This window comes from Mastomys coucha, unplaced genomic scaffold (genome assembly GCF_008632895.1).
Source record: "Mastomys coucha isolate ucsf_1 unplaced genomic scaffold, UCSF_Mcou_1 pScaffold23, whole genome shotgun sequence".
Classification (NCBI taxonomy): Eukaryota; Metazoa; Chordata; class Mammalia; order Rodentia; family Muridae; genus Mastomys; species Mastomys coucha.
The window spans coordinates 76,594,134-76,613,592 of NW_022196906.1; positions in this window are offsets into that span (position 1 = coordinate 76,594,134).

A 19,459-nucleotide genomic window follows, 5' to 3' on the forward strand; every position below is an offset into this window, starting at 1 on the left:
CATTTCTTAAATGAATGTAACCTGTTCTCTGTGGGCTGAGAATAAATTCACTCACTTAAGTCAAATAGTTTTGACCATAGCAGGAAGTCTGAATCCAAAAATCATGCCTACAATTCATTCCTCAGTGCAGCAGAACTGTCAACTCTCAGCTTAGCTAAAATGGAGGTAAAATCCTTTGGTGATGTGAAAGTCATTGAAGTACAGCCTTATTACAATGAAATCCAATGTCTAAAAATTGTTCTTATTTGGGCCTGTACCACAGAAAGAGCCAAGATTTTAAACTCTACTAAATACAAAACAAACAAACAAAAAGACTTTATATTTATGTTCATTTAAGAAAATATTAGTAGTGATGTATTATTTTGAAATACACACTTAATATGTTTAGATTATTTAAAATTTATATTGAGAAAAACATATGTATTTTCAGTATTGCTGTAGACAAGCATCTACATAAGACTGTTAAATCAATTGTTGTTTTATATCAAACAACTTCTATAATATTCATTTTTATTGTTATAATAATTTATAAATTTTAAGGAATATGACAAAAAATATATTGTAGGTATTGAAGGGGGTTCTCTGGGAGGTGTTGGGGTACAAAAGGGAAACAAGAATGTGATGTAATTCTATTTATTTAAAATATTTTTTAAATGTTAACAAATTCAGATAAATTGAAATCATGTAACTTTTCTCATCATAATGCAATAAAAGTTAAAAAAAAATTCTTGCCAACTGAATCCAAGAACACATCAAAATGACCATTCACCATGATCGAGTAGGCTTCATCCCAGGGATGCAGGGATTGTTCAATATATGGAAATCCATCAATGAATCTACTACATAAAGAAACTCAAAGAAAAAAAAGCACATGATCATTTCTTTAGATGCTAAAGAAGCATTTGACAAAATCCAACATCCCTTCATGTTAAAAGTCTTGGAAAGATCAGGAATTCAAGGCCCATACCTAAACATAGTAAAAGGAATATATAGTAAACCAAAAGGAATATATAGTAAACCAGTAGCTAACATCAAACTAAATGGAGAGAAACTTGAAGCAATCCCACTAAAATCAGGGACTAGACAAGGCTGCCCACTCTCTCCCTACCTATTCAATATAGGTACCTGAAGTTCTAGCCAGAGCAATTAGATAGCAAAAGGAGGTCAAAGAAATACAAATTGGAAAGGAAGTCAAATTATTACTATTGCAGATGATATGATAGCATACTTAAGTGACCCCAAAAATTCCACCAGAGAATTACTACAGCTGATAAATACCTTAGGAAAGTGGTCAGATATAAAATTAACTCAAACAAATCAGTGGCTTTCCTATACTCAAAGGAAAAACAGGCTGAGAAAGTAATATGGAAACAACACCCTTAACAATAGTCACAAACAATATAAAGTAACTTGGTGTGACTCTAACCAAACAAGTGAAAGATCTGTATGACAAGAACTTCAAATCTCTGAAGAAATATGTTGAAGAAGACCTCAGAAGATGAAAAGATCTCACATGCTCATGGATTAGCAAGATTAATATAGTAAAAGTAGCCAACCTGCCAAAAGCAATCTACAGATTCATTGCAGTCTCCAACAAAATTCCAAGAGAATTCTTCATAGAGATGGAAATAGCAATTCTCAAATTCACCTGGAATAATAAAACCCAGGATAGAGAAAACTATTTTCAACAATAAAAGAACTTCTGGTAGAATCACCATCCTGAACCTCAAGCTGAACTACAGAGCAATCATGATTAAAACTGCATGGTATTGGTACAGTGACAGGCAGGTGGATCACTGGAATAGAACTGAAGACCCAGAAATGAACCCACACACCTATGGACACTTGATCTTTGACAAAGGAGCTAAAACCATCCAGGGGATAAAAGACAGAATTTTCAACAAATGGTGCTGGTTCTACTAACCATGAGCATGCAGAAGAATGCAAATCAATCCATTCTTATCTCCTGGTAGAAAGCTCAAGTACAAGTGGATCAAGGACCTCCACATAAAACCAGATACACTGAAACTAATAGAAAAGAAAGTGGGGAAGAGCCTCAAGCACATGGGCCCAGGGGAAAATTTCCTGAACAGAATACCAATAGCTTATGCTCTAAGATCAAGAATTGACACATGGGATCTCATAAAATTGCAAAGCTTCTGTAAAGCAAAGGACACTGTCCATAGGACAAAATGTCAACCAACAGATTGGGAAAAGATATTTACCAACCCTACATCCAGTAGAGTGCTAATATCCTATATAGACAAAGAACTTAAGAAGTTATATTCCAGAGAACCAAATAACCCTATTAAAAATGGGGTACAGAGCTACAAAGAATTCTCAGCTGAGGAATACCGAATGGCTGAGAAGCACCTAAAGAAATGTTCAACATCTTTAGTCATCAGGGAAATGAAAATCAAAATAACCCTGAGATTCCACCTCATACCAATTAGAATGGCTAAGGTCAAAAACTCAGGTGACAGCAGATGCTGGAGAGGTTGTGGAGCAAGAGGAACACTCTTCTATTGTTGGTGGGATTGCAAGCTGCTACAACCACTCTGGAAATCAGTATGGCAGCTCCTCAGAAAATTGGACATAGTACTACTGGAAGACCCAGGTATACCACATATGTCCAGAACATGATCCAACATTTGATAAGGACATTTGCTCCAATATGTTCACAGAAGCTTTGTTCATAATATCCAGAAACTGGAAAGAACCCAGATGTCCCACATCAGAGGATAGATAAAGAAAATGTGATACATTTACACAATGGAGTACTACTCAGCAATTAAAAACAATGACTTCATGAAATTCTTAGGCAAATGGATGGAACTAGAAATTATCATCCTGAGTGAGGTAACTCAATCACAAAAGAACACACATGGAATACACTCACTGATAAGTGGGCATTAGCCCAAAATCTCAGAATTTCCAAGATATGATTCACAGACCAAATGAAACTGAAAAAGAAGACCAAAGTATGAATACTTCAGTCCTTCTTAGAATCTGGAACAAAATACACATGGGAGGAAATACAGAGACAAAGTGTGGAGCAGAGACTGAAGAAAAGGCCATCCAGAGACTGCCCCACCTGGGGATCCATCCCATATACAGTCACCAAATCTAGACACTATTATGAATACTAACAAGTGCTTGCTGACGGGAGCCTGATATAGCTGTCTCCTGAGAGGCTCTGCCAGTGCCTGACATATTCAGAGGATGCTCTCAGCCAACCATTGGACTGAGTACAGTGTCCCCAATGGAGGAGTTAGAGAAAGGACCAAAGGAGCTGAAGGAGATTGCAGTCCCATAGGACAAACAGCAACATGAGCCAACCAGTACTCCCAGAGCTTCCAGGGACTAAACCATCAATCAGAGTCCATGTGGAGGGACCCATGGCTCCAGCTTCATATGTAGCTGAGGATGGCCTTGTTGGACATCAATGTGAGGAGACGCCCTTGGTCCTGAGAATGCTCAATGCCTCAGTGTAGGAGAATCCCAAGACAGGGAAGTGGGAGTGGGTAGGTAGGTGAGCAGGGAGAGGAGGATGGGATAGGGGATTTTAGGAGGGGATATAAAGAAAGGGGATAACATTTGAAATGTAAATAAAGAAAGTATCTAAAAACAAACAAAAAACAAAACAAAAACAAAACCACCCAGGACTCTCTCTCTCTCTCTCTCTCTCTCTCTCTCTCTCTCTCTCTCTCTCTCTCTCTCTCTCTCTCTCTCTCTCTCTCTCTCTCTCTCATCTCTATCTCTATCTCTATCTCTATCTCTATCTCTCTCTTTCTCTCTCTCTCTCTCTCCCTTCCTCCCTCTCTCTCCTGCTCCTGGCTTCACCTTCCTTTTCCTGTCTGATCACAGGCCTGCCACTACCCTAATGTGATTGGACAGGGAAAATCCTGCAACAATCCACTATGATGTTGAGGATATCAGTCAAAGACCTGAGGTAAGTCATGTAGAATTTTCTATGTTCAAGGGTCACATTTGGGAAGATTTAGGAATTTGTATGTGCTTGGAAGCCATCCAAGACTTTGAACTTGGGAATTATCTGACCTAATTCACATTTGCGCTTCATCCGTGGGTTATATTTAAAATAAACTATAGGGTTTAGGAGTACAAGCAGGAAGTTGAATTAGCAGACTGTTCCAAGGAATGATGTTCATGCTTATTTTCCATAGGATTCATTTATGGTTTTATTGTTAGTTGTAAGTTACTTAATGAAAGACTTTGAAAAAATTAATTTGTTTTTTACTGTCAGACTCCAGAATTGCCGGACACAATAAATGAATTCATATTCAATAGGTATTTAATGAAAGAAAAAGGGGAGTGGTGGAGGGAGAGAGAAAGGGAATGGGGAAGTGGGAAAGGAGTGGGAGTTTTAGTCACATTGCATCTCTGTGACAAATACCTGATCTCAACAGGTTAAAATAAGAGCTTATTTTAGCTCATGGTCTCAGATTTTATGATCAACTGGCTCTCTTGACTGCAGTTTATGTTGAGGCAGAACATCGTGACCAGCAAAAAGACATAGCAGACAAATGTTGCTCAGCCTCTAATGGCATTGAACCAAAAAGACAGAAAAGGTACAAGGACAGTATTTAGCATTTATAAATACATTCAAGGGCCTATACCCTTTCAGCATGGACCTATTCAATGGATAGACTTTTTAAAAATATGTATGTACGTATGTATGTATTTATTTATTAGTGTTAGTATGCTCTGTGTACTTGTGTGTGTGTGTGTGTGTGTGTGTGTGTGTGTGTGTGTGTGTGTATGTGATGTCACATACATAGCCAGTTTACTGAGTCAATTCCCTTCTTTGACGTTTACGGGGGTTCCAGTGACCAAACTGAAATCAACTGATTTGTATAGCAAATGCATTTAGCTGCTCATCCATCTTATTATCCCTGGACTGTAATTTTAATAGTTATTTTCTTTGTTGATCCAATTACTTCTCACCAGCCTCACCAACTGGGAAAAAAAATCTTAGAATGAGAATGTTTTGGGAAGACACTTTATATTCAAACTTTAACAAAAGGATTAATGAATGAATGAATGATAATGATAGTTAATTTTAAAACCAATACATAAGAAACTCAGATGAAGAAATTATGAAACAATGAATTTATGAAATTCTTAGGGAAATGGATGGATCTGAAGAATATCATCCTGAGTGAGGTAACTGAATCACAAAAGAACATACATGGTATGCACTCACTGATAAGTGGATATTAGCCCAAAAGCTTGGAATACCCAAGATACAATTCACAAACCACAAGAAGAAGGAAGACCAAAGTGTGGATACTTCGTTCCTTCTTAAAAGGGGGAATAAAATACTCATAGAAGGAGTTGTAGAGACTAAAAGAAAGACAATTCAGAGACTGTGCCACCTGGGAATACTTCCCATATTCAGTAACCAAACCCAGACACTATTGTGGATGCCAGCAAGTGCTAGCTGACAGGAGCTTGATATAGCTGTCTCCTGAGAGATTCTGACAGTGCCTGACTAATACAGAAGTAGAGGCTCACAGCCATCCATTGGACTGAGCACAGGGTCCCCAATGAAGGAGCTAGAGAAAGGACCCAAGAAGTTGAAGAGGTTTGCAGCCCCTTAGGAGGAACAACAATATGAACTAACTAGTACCCTCAGCGCTCCCAGGGACTAAACCACCAACCAAAGAGTACACATGGTGGGACTTATGGCTCCAACTGCATATGTAGCAGAGGATGGCATAGTTGGTCATCACTGGGAGGAGAGGTCCTTGGTCCTGTGAAGGTTCTATGTCCCAGTATAGGGGAATGCCAGGGCTAGGAAGTGGGAGAGGGTGGGTTGGTGAGCAGGGGGAGGAGGGAGGGAATAGGGGTTTTTTTTCAGAGGGGAAACTGGGAAAGGGGATATCATTTGAAATGTAAATAAAGCAAATATCTAATAAAAATAAATTTTAAAAAAGTTTATTGTAGGCCCCTCCCCACATGCTGACAACTCCAGAATAAAACCTGAATTTACTTTTTCTGTCCAAGGGTTAAATCTTAGTGGGAGACATTACTGAAGCCAACTACATCTAGTTTTTTTTTTTTTCTTAATTTCCTTTTTTGTTTGTTTCTTTGGTTAGTTGGTTGGGTTTTGTTTTTCGTTTCTGGGTTTTGTTTTGTTTTGAACCTCGGCACTGTCTTACTCTGGATCAAGACCTGAGACTATGTAGGCCAGCCTTGTCTCTAGCTTGTAGCCATTCTACCTCAGCCTTGTGAGTGTTGGGCTTATAGGCATGTGAAGCACCATGCTGACAGGAGGGGAGCGTGTAGGGCTGTCCTGTAGATGCTAGGGTTATATTTCTTCTGTCATTCAGAGTGGCATCCAAACAAGTTGTGACTTCTGGAACCAAGAAATACCCTCTGACCAAAGCAGCTTGACATTTGTTTATCTTGTCTTGTCCTGTTTTTCTCTTCTGTTTGAACATCTAATTCTTTCTAAAATAACAGCATTTTGAGCAGAATTTGGCTGGGATCTTGTTGTTTAGTTGCTCATTTATTTAATTAATGGATAGAAATGTCTCCTATAAATAATGAAATTTGAGGGAAAACAAGAAACTATTTCTTCCTAAATAATTAGTTATGAAAGATAAAGACAAGGCTCTGGTCTTTGTCTTTCTAGGGACAGGTGCATATATGTTTCTCTACTTACAAACTGAAAATGTTGACCCCGCCCATGCATCAATAGTAAGTAAGAGGCAGCTATCTTGAGGCATCCTCCTGCAGACTCACCAACAGGCATGAAATGACGGAGGAAACAGAAATGAACATTGTGATTGTGGAAAGTGGACATTGCCTTTAAATTCGAGGAAAGTAATTATCTCTGCCTTCTGACTTAGTGGGTGGTGATGAGCTCTCAAAGAAAGTCAGGATCATTGAGCAGATATTTATTATCCAGGAGAGCCAAATGGAATTAGCTTCTCATCTGAAATCTGTTTTATTTGCAAAGAAAAATTTCGTGCTCACAGATGTACTCAGTGTTGGCATGCAAATGAGAGCATGTTGAATTTGCATCAATTGCTTCAAACCTTATGCTTTCTGTTAACTGTTAGTTAACAACCCATCTGCTAATTTTGGCAAAATAGCAATAAATAATACAGTTTCATCTTAAATAAAATGACTAATCATACAAGAGGCCATCACAACAAGGCCAGGGCTTTTTAAACAACCTTAATTCAAACTCTACCAGGAGACAATGAATATTTGAATAATACATTTCATCCCTAAATGCTTTAGATGTGAAAACTCTCTGAAAATAGGCAAATATAAGGATGTCTGAGTCACTTATACAAAAGTAGAAAAATGAGTAAAAAGAAAAAGAACAGAAATATGTAATTCTCCTAATGCAAAGATTAAACAAACTAACAAAATAAACAACAACACAGACAGAAGCCATTGGGGACCGATTCCTTGGGGCTGTGAAGTCTTTCATACTGAGGAACTCCAGACAAAAAAAGTTTCCTTGAGTGATTACACCTGTGGAGTTTCTAAGAAAAAAAATTCACATACCTACCCCATCTTCCACCTCACCCCAGTATCTACCACTTTGAGGCAGTAGGGATCTGACCTGCAGATAGATAGAAGTTTCCATCCCCAAGTTTTCTCTTCCCACCCTGTAAAGTTCCTAAGGTCCCTGAGCTGCTAGCATCTGGAGATGTCTGTCTTCTTTTTATTTGACTGTTACCTTCATCAATCCTGATCTCACTAAAAATCTATAAAACAATGACAGCCAGGAAGAGATACCAGTGCCTGGGACAAGTAAAAAGAAACTTCTGTTCTGAATGCCCTTCCACCTGGACCCTTCACACTGACTTGATTTGAACTGCGTCCACGAATATGTTTTAATTTAATGATATCTACTGGTGTGCAAAAAATCTGTTTGATCATTGAGATGGAAGTTGTGGGTGATCTTGTTGATCTCATTTATTTTTGGATTCTTACTATTAATAGATCCTGTCAGCAGCTCTATTCTTGAATATCTAGAATCTTCCTCTTGCTCCAAGCTGTCATTTTCTCCATCACCAAGTTATTTATTATTGCAAAGGCTTCTTAACCACCCTGTTGTACTGCACATCCTTTGAGGATCTACTCAGAGATTAAACAAATTGAGGCATAAATCCAACTACAATCTTACTATCCTCAATTCCTGTCATTTTTTCACATTACTGTACAAGACAAAGTTAAAAGGTCGGAAGACCTGTAAAAGCTATGTCCAATCACCTGTGACCTTGCTGTACCCATTGCTCATGAATTTCCCTTCTATTCATTCTATACACCCTTTTTCTTTTACAAAGACTGATATACTTTTAAAAAATTACCTAATTAATTTATTTTTACACTCCATATCTTATGCCCCCCACTCCCAATCCACTCTTTGACTGTTCCACATCCCATACCTCCTCCCCAAACCCCTGTCTCCACGAGGATGTCCCCACCCCCACACCACCTGACCTCTCAACTCCCTGGGTCCTCCAGTCTCTTGAGGGTTAGGTGCATCATCTCTGAATGAACACAGACCCAGCAGTCCTCTACTCTATGTGTGTTGGTATATGCTCATATCAGCTGGTATATGCTACCTGTTTGGTGGTCCAGTGTTGGAGAGATCTCAGGGGTCCAGATTAATTGAGACTGCTGGTCCTACAGGATCTCCCTTCTCCTCAACTTCTTTCAGCCTTCCCTAATTCAATAACAGGTGTCACCTGTTTCTGTCCATTAGTTGGTTGCAAATATCTGAATATGAATCTTTCAGCTGCTTGTTGGGTCTTCCAGAGTACATTCATGCTAGGTCCCATTTTGTGAGCACTCCATAGCCTCAGTAATAGTGTCTTGGGACCTGCCCTTGAGCTGAATCCCACTTTGGGCCTGTCGCTGGACCTTCTTTTCTTCAGGCTCCTCTCCATTACCATCCCTGTAGTTCTTTCAGACAGGAACAATTATGGGTCAGAGTTGTGACTGTGGGATGCTGCCCACTTCCCTCATTTGATGCACTGTCTTCCTGCTGGAGGTGGGCTCTATAAGTTCCCTCTCCCTACTGTTGGGCATTTCATCTAAGATCCATCCCTTTCAATCCTGAGAGTCTCTCACTGCCCAGGTCTCTAGTGCATTCTGGAGGGTCTCCCCAAGCTCCTATCTCCCGAGGTTGCCTGTTTTCCATTCTTTGTTCTGGCCCTCGGGATTCAGTCTTGTACTTTGGACACACTCATGCCCCAGGGGCTCTGCACTGGAGCTTGAGTCTTTCTGACATGCTAGTCCCAGTGATTTTCATAGTCACTTTCATTACTTTTCTTTCCTTCTTTTTCTTTTCTTTGCTTTTATTTCTTTCTTTCTACGTTTTTTTAATTGAAAATAGAATCTTCTTGCCTATAATACATTCAGACCACAGTCTTCCGTCCTCCCACTCCTCCCAGATGCCCCTCCCCAGCCTCCCTTCTTGCCCAAATCAACAAGATAATATAAGACAAGGCAAAAGTCTTCATATCAAGACTAGAAAAGGCAAACTAATGAGAGAAAAAGAGTCTCACAAGCAGGCAAAAGAGTCAGAGATTTAGTACATCTGCTCCCACTGTGCCACCAAAACACCAAGCTAACCACCATAACTTATATGCAGACCTGGTGCAGACTTATGCAGGCTCTGTACTTGTCATTTTAGTCTCTGTGAACCAGTGTGAACCCTTCCTAATTGATTCAGTGGGCCATGTTTTGCTGGATTCTTCCATCCCCCTCTGACTCCTACAATCTTTCCTTGCACTCTTTCCTTGGGTTCTCAGATCTCCTAGGGGAGTGACCTGATGGGGACCTGAAGTTGAATCTCTCTCTCTCTCTCTCTCTCTCTCTCTCTCTCTCTCTCTCTCTCTCTCTCTCTCTCTCTCTCTCTCTCTCTCTCTCTCTCTCTCTCTCTCTCTCTTCCTCTCTCTCTCTGTCTCTCTCTCTGTCTCTGTCTGTCTGTCTGTCTGTCTCTCTCTCTCTCTCTCTCTCTCTCTCTCTGTCTCTCTCTCTCTCTCTCTCTCTCTCTCTCTCAGCCTAATGTCTTGTTTTGGATCTCTACACCCACACCCACCTACTGCCAGAAGAAACCTCTCTGAACAAGAAAGGACAAGGCACCATCTATGAGTATAGCAGAATATCATTAAGAATGATTTCATCTAAAATTACAAAACTACACCATGCATGCATATTTCCTTTTCTTGCTACATTCTCTTCCTTGTGCTTAGGCTTACAAAATATTTTTTTTTCCTTTTTTATTGGATATTTTCTGTATTTACATTTCAAACACTTTCCAGGTTTCCCCATTCCCCAGAAACCCCCAACCCATCCTCCTCTTCCTGTTTCTATGAAAGTGTTCCCCCACCTACCCACCTACTCCCAAATCCCTGCCCTGGCATTCCCCTACACTGGGCATCAAGCCTTCACAGAACCAAGAGCCTCTCTTCCCATTGATAACCAACAAGGCCATCCTCTGCTACATATGTAGCTGGAGCCAGGAGTCCCTCAATGTGTATGCTTTGGTTGGTGGTTTAGAGCCTGGGAGCCTCGGGGGGTCTGGTTGGTTGATATTGTTCCTCCTATGAGGTTGTAAACGACTTCAGCTCCTTAAGTCCTTTCTCTAACTCCTCCATTGGGGACCCTGCACTCCATCTAATGGTTGACTGCAAGCATCCACCTCTTCTTGTCAGGCTCTGGCAGAGCCTCTCAGGAGTCAGCTATATCAGGCTCCTGTCAGCAAGCACTTGTTGGCATCCACAACAGTGTCTGGGTTTGGTGACTGTATATTGGATGGATCCCCAGGTTGGACAGTCACTGGATGGCTTTTCCTTCAGTTTCTGCTCCAAACTTTGTCTCTGTATCTCTTCCCATGGGCATTTTGATCTGCATTCTAACAAGGACTGAAGTATCCACACTGCTGTCTTCCTTCTTCTTGAGCTTCATGTGGTCTGTAAATTGTATCTTGGGTATTCTGAGCTTCAGGGCTAATATCCACTAATCAGTGTGAGTGTGTCATGTGTGTTCTTTTGTCATTGGGTTACCTCACTCTGGATGATATTTTTTAGTTCTATCCATTTGCCTATGAATTTCATGAATTCATCACTTTTAATAGCTGAGTAGTACTTCATTGTGTAAATGTACCACATTTTCTGTATCCATCATCTGTTGAGGGACATCTGGGTTCTTTCTAGCTTCTGGTTATTATAAATAAGGCTGCTTTGAACATAGTGGAGCAAGTGTCCTTATTGCATGTCAAAGCATCTTCTGGGTATATGCCCAGGAGTGGTATAGCTGGGTACTCAGATAGTAGTATGTCTAATTTCCTGAAGAACCGCCAAACTGATTTCCAGAGTGGTTGTACCAGCTTGTAATCCCACCAACAATGAAGGAGTGTTCCTCTTTCTCCACAACCTCACCACCATCTACTGTCTCCTGGGTTTTTGATCTTAGCCATTCTGAATGGTGTGAGGTAGAATCTCAAGGTTGTTTTGATTTGCATTTCCTGGATAAGGATGTTAAATATTTCCTTAGGTACTTCTATGCCAATCAGAATTCCTTTGTTGAGAATTCTTTGTTTAGTTCTGTAACCCATTTTTTTTCATTTGTGGGTAAAGTTCAGTGATACTTAATGGTATTTATTTATTTATATATTTATTTTTATTAGATATTTTCTTTATTTACATGTCAAATAATATCTCCTCTGCCAGTTTCCCCTCTGAAAAAAAGAAAGAAAAAGAAAGGAAAGAAAAAACCAAAACAAAGCAAAGAAAAAAAAAAAACCCCTGTTCCCTTCCCCCTCACCTTGCTCACCAACCCATCCTCTCCCACTTCTTGGCCCTGGCATTCCCCTACACTGGGGCATAGAGCCTTCACAGGACCAAGGGCCTCTCCTCCCACTGATGACCAATTAGGCCATCCTCTGCTATACACATGCTGCTGGAGTCATTAGCCCCACCATGTGTACTCTGGTTGGTAGTTTAGTCCCTGGGAGCTCTGAGGGTATTAGTTAGTTCATATTGTTGTTCGCCGTATTGGGCTGCAAACCCTTCAGCTCCTTGGGTCTTTTCCCTAGCTCCTTCATTGGGGACCCTGTGCTCAGTCCAATGGATGGCTGTGAGCCTCTACTTCTGTATTAGTCGGGCACTGTCAGAACCTCTCAGGAGACAGCTATATCAGGCTCCTGTCAGCCAGTACTTGCTGTCTGTACCCCATTTTATTTATTTATTTATTTATTTATTTATTTATTTATTTATTATTTTTTTTGTTTTTTCGAGACAGGGTTTCTCTATATAGCCCTGGCTGCCCTGGAACTCACTCTGTAGACGAAGCTGGCCTCGAACTCAGAAATCCACCTGCCTCTGCCTCCCAAGTGCTGGGATTAAAGGCGCATGCCACCACCACCCAGCTATGTACCCCATTTTTAATAGGATTATTTGGTTCTCTGGAGTCTAACTTCTTGAGTTTTTTGTCTATGTTGGATATTAGCCCTCTATTGGATGTAGGGTTGGTAAAGATCTTTTCCCAATCTGCTGGTTGTCATTCTGTCCTATTGACAGTGTACTTTGCATTACAGAAGCTCTGTAATTTTATGAGGTCCCATTTGTCAATTCTTGATCTTAGAACATAAGCCATTGGTGTTCAAGGAATTTTCCCCTGTGCTCATGTGTTCTAGTCTCTTCCCCACTTACTCTTCTATTAGTTTCAGTGTATCTGGTTTTATATGGAGGTCCTTGATCCACTTGAACTTGTGCTTTGTACAAGGAGATAAGAGTGGATCAATGTGCGTTCTTCTCCATGGTGACTGCCAGTTGAACTAACACCATTTTTAAGTATATATTTTACTGAATTTCCCCATTGGAAAGAAATCACCAAGAAGTTGCCTATCACACTGAGGCTCCAGTAAATGTTTGTCTGAATGTCCAGCTGATCTCTTTTGGATCACGTCTGTCTAAATATTTTTATTTATACCTCGTAACTGAAGGGAGCTAAATTTGAGACTTTGCCCATTTATTGTATTTTTCAAAATCTGTGATCATTTTTATAAGTCATAGCAGGAAATTAATCATATAATAAGAACATAGAAAACAAAATATAAACATTATACATGAGAATCATAAACAAGGAATTTCATTGTAATTTATTATAGATTTTAAAATTTACTGAAACTGAAAGGAATACTAGAGACAAAATGGCACACCTGGAAACTGAGCACTAATTTGTACTTACATCTCAGCTTTTCCTATGTGATAGAATACAAGTTCCTACTCCAAGAGTGGCCCTGACTCTTCATCTTCATGGGACTTGGTGAATTAGCTGACTCCTTGTACTCTTTTTTATAACAGTGCCATAATTCCTTTAATAAGACTTAGGTACTATGGTAGCATCAGCAAAAGGATGTTTCAACAGTGGAGGAGAGTTTAGAATATTGAATATTTTACAGAAAACTTAAAACAGTGGGCAAATAATTCTTGGTATAGTATGGAACAGGAACTATGAATCTTAGCATCCACAGTTCATAGCCCTTCTATTGTAATTGAATCCTTAAAATAAATAAGCACTAGGTACGGACTTCATGGCCCTCAGATCACACTCAGTTTATTTGTTGTTTATATCATATCATCATCATAGACATTTTGAAGTGGGTTTTATCTGTGTAACTTGGGGTGCCCTTGAACTTGCAATTCCCCTGTCTACATCTGCCTTCATGTCACCTTCATGAAAGTGCATTAAGTGCAAATTTGATGTCAAGTTTATGTCAATCAAATATCACTAGAGGACCAAGGTGATAGAGAGAACTATTGTCCAATGTTTGCAAAATGCTGGTTGGAAGAATATTCTCAGAGAAAAGAAGCTAGCAAGATGTCTCCATAATATTTATGGACCTCAGTCCCAGCAAGTATTAACTGAAGTGTTTGACATTATGAACAGTTCATACCCTATACAATGGAAGTGACTAATCAGATGATGCAGCTTTTATTTTTTAATAATTGATATTAAGGTTAAAATATCATATGACCACTGTCATGATAACTGACCTTGCATAACTATTACCACATTGCCTGTTTAATTCCCATAGATCAAGTAACTTTTACAATATAATTTTAAAAACCATGACTTATATATATTTCATCAATTTTCTCACACAATATAGAGCACTTGTTAAACACTAGATAAGCTAGAAGCCTCTTCTAGCACATCTGATACTACTGGACCAAATAAGATATAAACATTCCTACACATACAAAAGTGTAGCAGTAGATCTCAAGAACAAAGCCAGACTGAGCTATCTAACCATAAAGGAAAGAAGAAAAAAATTGAAGAAATTTGGGAAAGGGAAGACAATGAAAATGAGAAAGGGAAGACAAAGGAGGTGTGTATTTGCTAAAGATACATAATATAGTCAAAATTACATAATATTTGTCAAAATGTTGGATAGCATGGTGAACCTATCATGAACAGAAATTCACTTAGTACTATAAAACTCTGTAAAATAGGTAACTATACTCAAGTTACAGTTACATCAACTAGCTATCAGGAAGTCTCAACATTTATACCAAACTTACCCTCATGAGTAGCAACCCCAAAATTAAATTATTACTATTATACTATAACAGTTAAGTACTATAAGATGCTTTTGTAGAATAAAATATAAAGCAAATAACTTATGATATTACTTGACTGAAAAAAAAGGGGGAGAGGAACATCTGAGAAATTGCCTAGGTTGTGAGAAAGATGATTAATGAGAAACGGTCAGGTCTCTGTGTGTACAAAGGTAAGCAAAAAGAAGGTCCAAAGTTATATGAAGGACCAGAACACTAAGATCCTGTGTGCAAAATTAAAAGTCTAGACATCTGTAGAAAAGAGTATCTTATAAGCATCACCTGTCAATAAAATAAGCCAATGCCCAATGAGCTGCGACAGGAAATAGGAGGTGGAACACTGGCAGGAAGAGAGAGAATTATGGGAAATAGGAGAGATATAAATGAGAGATTCAAGAGAGATGCAAGGGGAGTCAATGAGGAAGATGCTAAGAAAGAAGCAGGCCAGGACTGAAGGAGAGAAACTAGCCAAGTGGTAGACATAGACTAGTTTGAATGGGTTAATATGCTAGTCAGGAAATGAGCCAAAGCTATGGCCTAGGCAATTTATAAAGAGTAATTAGTCTCAGTGTCATTACTGTTGGTAACTAAGTGCCTAGGGGGAAAAACACATTTATTTTCTTGACATCTCCAACAGACATGCTTATAGGTCTGGATATGAAGATTTGAAAGCAAAAAGACTCATGTGTAGACAGTTTTGTCCCCAGTTGGTGGTGGTATTTAGAGGTGGTTTGATCAAGTCACTAACTAACTTTTTCAATGGATTAACTGACAGCTGAAAGGTCTATGAGGAGGTGAAGCCTAGCTGAAGGAAATACATTGCTGAGGGTGTACACTGACAGGTTTAGACTCTGTCTATCTTTGTCTTTGCATACTGGCCACTATGAAGTAAGCAGATCTGCTCCAGTAATCCATCTCTGCCATGATGCACAGTGATGGGGGCAACTGACAAAACCCACGCCTCTGAAACTGTGGGCTAAAATAAATCTTTTCTCCTTTATGTTGATTTTCATAGTCATTTTGCCTCCGGTTACCTTGGATGTTAGAGATGCCAGAGCCGTGGTATACCTGATGAGAAATACTTCTAACAGGGAGTGGAACCAGCTCAAGAGAAATAAGTTTTTTGCAGTCATCAAATATGAAAAGAGTTGAAGATCTGAAGAGTATTTTGGCAACAGACAGGAATGCAGAGTTTGGAATTTGCACAGCTAGTTTTCTGTCCTGTTTTGGTCCAGTATTTCCTCATTATGACATTTCGTGATCTGCTTTTCTGTTTTGACTTTATAAGGGGTTAGAGTTAAGAGATTGCATGAATCTCAGAAGAGACTTTGAACTTTGGACTTCTAAATATTGTTGACACTGCTATAGACTATGAGGGCTTTTGAAGTTGGAGTAAATGTAATTTGCATTATGCTATGACTAGTTATGACCACATAGACTCACATGTTTGAACAAACCAATGGAAGCTAGAGAGTAGAATGTGGTAGTTTGAATGCACTTGGCCTATGGGAATTTATACTACTGGTTGGTGTGGCCTTATTGGAGGATTTGTAGATTTGTTAGAGGGAGTGTGTCACAGTATGGGTGGATTTTGAGGTCTCCTAGTGCTTAATCTTCACACAGTGCAAAAGAGAGTTTTCATGGCTGCCAGCAGAAGATAGTCGCCTTCTGGTTACCTTCTGATCAAGGTGTAGAGCTCTTAGCTCTCCAGCTCTAAGTCTGCTTGATGATGCTATGCTCCCACCATAATAATAATGGACTGAACCTATGAAACTGTAAGCCAGTCCCAACTAAGTGTTAGCCTTTATAAGAAAAAAGAAGACGAGGAGGAGGAAGAAGGAGGAGGAGGAGGTTTCCTCTCCCTTCCTTAGCAATAAAACTTGGCACATTCAAATATGTTATACCAACACCCTCCACTGCACATTAGATATTTTGTCTCCTGAGCACATCTGGTAATAGTAATATGAAATATTCTTGTAAGTTTTTCATCATTTCTTTGCTCCTACTTTGAACAGTTATGCAAATGGAAGTGCTAAAAAAATGCCAGTCAAGGTACTCTTAGACCATATAACCTTGAGTCCCATGGTTCTGCTGAAACTCCAGTTTCAGGTTTTGACATTGGTCACTGGCAGATGGATATAGAACTTCCTGTTTGTCATGTCTAAAAAGTATGAATTGGGGAGAAAGGGGGCACACTATTTAAAACAAAAGATTTAAAATAAAAATTAGTACATATTTTTTCAATATCCCCATGGATATTAACATAGAAATTTACTCAAGAATACTATTGTAAATAAAGGTTATTATTTTTACAAGATTTATTATAGCTATTAAAGTATATGAATATAAGTATTCCTTCTGTAAGTATGTAAGAGTATGAATACAGCTGACAGGAAAGTCCAGTAGAGGATTTTGGATGCTCTGCAGCTGGACATGCTATAAGTCGGGAGCTTCCTTATGTTGATCTCCCATAAAGGTGTTACATGCTCTTAAACTCTGAGCTATCTCTCTAAACTCTTAAGGGGGTATTACATTCCCAAGAGATATACATTCTTTTTTTAAGGTTCCACATAATTTATGAATAAAATCAATAGAAAAAATACAGAGAGTTATTTTTGAGCGTAATATTTCTATTTTGAGTTCCCAAACCAAAATTTTTGAGTCTGTAAAGACTGAAGGTCTATGCTCATTTCTAAATTCCACCTACCGATATTATCCCCAAGTAACACTGGCAGAAATTAAATGTTTCTTAGCTTCTGGGGAAATTCTAACCTTACCCAACAGTTTAAATTTAAGATATTTTTCTTTTTACTTTACCATTACTTCTATCTGACAAGCTTCAGACAGAATTTAAACCAGGAATCATATACCTCTACATTATAGTAATAAAAGAGAAATAAGCTTTCTACAGAATCTTTACTTGAAATTTACTGCTCAGAAGTGCCCTCTTCCATTCCTGTAATTTAAATAGAAATTCAGCATTCTTTTTCTAACAGAAGACTAAAGAAAACTGGAAAAGCTCCAATTAAAAAAATTGAGAAACATGCAACTCTATATAAATGTAAACTAAACATCAGTAGTCACTTCCAAAAACATCAGTCTTTCTGAAAAAGGCATATGGAAAACTATTACTGCAGTAGCTTTATAAAAATAAATAAATACATACAAGCACGCGCGCGCACGCACACACACACACACACACACGTGTTTTTGCTAAGATGAAAGGGTGTCCTGGGACTCAGAAGCCCAGGAACCACACAGGTATGAGGTGGGGCAGTGTCTTAAGGGAAGAACATGCTGAGACACAAGGACCCAGAAACTACACAGCTCTGAGGAAACCTCTTCATCAGAAGTTTTGCAGCTCTCAGAGGAGTCTATCCCCAGCTGAGCTGAAAAGCTCGGAGCCTCAATCCTGTTCCTTCTCTTCTTTGTTCTTTTCCTTCTCAGCTTCTTTCAACAAGAGAGTAACTTCATGCAGTAATTTTCGTAGAGGAGATGTATTGAAGGGAAGAGTCCAGAAGGAAGAAACATGAATCCAGGGATAGCTGCCCTCTGCTCCCAGCAGTGGACAGCAGGGAATGGAACAAATGGAAAGGAGTATTTATATAGGATTCTGAGGAGGCAGGGCTTCTCAGGGTAGAAATTTCCAGAGTGATGGTTAGTAGGATTTCAAGCTTGGGAGCTCAGGGATTGGTGGGTTATTTTTTTTCTCCTCTTGAGGGATTGATCAGGTTTTGAGGGATGGTTAGGGATTGGTGGATATTACTGACCAGGGATTGGTGTTTTTGTTTCTTGTTCTTTGTTTCCCCCCTACACTTTTCCCTGCATCTCGACCCATGGGTTAGGGTGGGAAGTCCTTCCTGGCTGCAGCTGGCTTTTGTTGAGGCACCATCTCTGTGGGGCAGCTGGAAAGGCTGGAGAAGAGGTACTGCCACAGTGAAGAGCTCCTGTAGTGCTGTTTCACCAAAGCTGTAGACTGAGGCAGGAAAGCTGTTGCCACAATGAACAGCTTCTGCTGAACTGGGAAAGGAAATGCTCCACCATTGACAGCTCCTGTGACCCCTACAAGCTGAGGAGATGTAGTGGTGTGGCCATTTTGACAGGAGCCCTCATTTTGCACAGCTCCTGTGGGATATTACACTGTGGCAGAATTAGTAAATAGTTGGTTAGTGGTCTTGTATGCTACTGACCAATTGTCCATCATCAAAACAAAGGGCAAGACTGGAGACAAGGAGCTAATATTCTGATTGAAACCTGGGAACCCATGTCCCAGCATAAGATCCACCTCTGTGTGTGTGTGTCAGATCACCTGAGAACTTTGATAGAACACTGTTTCTCAGAAAAATCAAGTCACTCTGAGCACTCTTATGTTGAATGGCCCCTGATGATTTCATTGCACATCAGAGGCTGGTAATCACTGGTGGATGAGGCATTTGAGGCAAATGTTTCTATAAAATTCACTATATTCAGCCATATTAAGAATTCAATAAATATATTATGTGTGTGTCTGCATTTTTGTAGATATGTTGCTGCCAAGCCTGTATCCTACTGACAAATTCATATTTGGCCTTGCTCTGTGATTCTAAAGAAGTATAAAATTCTGTAGTTTAGAGGTGAAGTTTGAGTACTGTTTCCTGCTACTCCTAAGGGATTATTAATTATAACCAGACCAGCTTCCTAAAATTAATACTTCCTAAAATTAATAGAATGACACCTCCAGTGTCATTCTATTGTCCTTTAGACTATTCTCAGTCTTATTATAATAATGACCTCCCACCTTTTGGTCTTCTTTCTTCTTGAGTTCCTTGTGTAATGTGGGTTGTTCTTCCCGTAATTCCAAA